At 34.2% G+C, this 880-nt stretch overlaps 1 non-coding gene across 1 annotated transcript; it reads right to left on the bottom strand.

Moving 5' to 3' along the window:
* Positions 1–447: 447 nt before the first annotated feature.
* LOC128591070 (small nucleolar RNA SNORA27) lies at positions 448–573 on the bottom strand. Its single transcript, XR_008381506.1, has one exon. It is a non-coding gene; the product is annotated as a small nucleolar RNA SNORA27 (small nucleolar RNA).
* Between the last annotated feature and the right edge of the window lie 307 nt (positions 574–880).

Here is an 880-nt window from a genome sequence, read left to right as displayed (position 1 = left end):
TCAAAAATAGAAATAAAACTTGTAGTTCAAGGCACTAGTCTTTCTACTATTTGAGTTTTCCTTTCTGTTTCAAAGATGCATTCCCTGAGAGTAATATCAAGGCAAAACAAAGAGCAAAGTAGATGGCACTGTGATGTGAGAAGGATCAGGCATGGACATAATCAGATTGTTTAGTCCTCCTGGAAACATTAGTTGTCAGTAATAACATTTCTTTATACAGAGAGAAATGAAGCCTTGCATGTTAAGTAACTTGCCTTAGATCACAAAGGGAGAAGTAAATTTACTCTGCTGGATTGCACTGGCCAATTATCTACCTTGACCTAAGGACAATAAACGTTTAGGAGATAGTTTTCTCTGAAAATTTAACAAACAAAGATTATATAGGATTTTAAAATGTATTAAAGAGAGGCATGAGCACATTTCTTTCTTTTTCTTTTCTTTTATTCCATTTGTTTCCTTTGACAGGATACAAGACAAACACCAGTTTGCCTGAGTTTTAAAAGGATATTTCCTTGGCCCCACTTGAATGACCAAGAAAGACATGAGTCCAACTGTCAAAGTGAAAAGGGGGCAGGCATGAGCACATTTCACATACTCATATAGAAATACATTTTACTAAAATATAATTATATAAACAAGACTGATTACTTGGTTTGCCCACTCTAGGTGGAAGACTGGTATTCAGAGGTAACGGAGGTAAGTTCGAGCATGCATTTCTAATAATGTCAGAAAATTCAGTACCTTAAAAAGATAATACATTTTTATTAGGGGTGTTTGTACTCACATATCAGAATCAATTATGGTCCAATTTGATTGGCAAAATATAATGAACATAGTTCTGATACAAACTTTTGGTGCTTCTTTCCTAACTAATAGAAAC

Source organism: Nycticebus coucang, chromosome 7, assembly GCF_027406575.1.
Source record: "Nycticebus coucang isolate mNycCou1 chromosome 7, mNycCou1.pri, whole genome shotgun sequence".
NCBI classification, from domain to species: Eukaryota; Metazoa; Chordata; class Mammalia; order Primates; family Lorisidae; genus Nycticebus; species Nycticebus coucang.
Note: the sequence above shows the minus strand (reverse complement) of the source record. Positions and strands in the feature narration are given on the sequence as shown.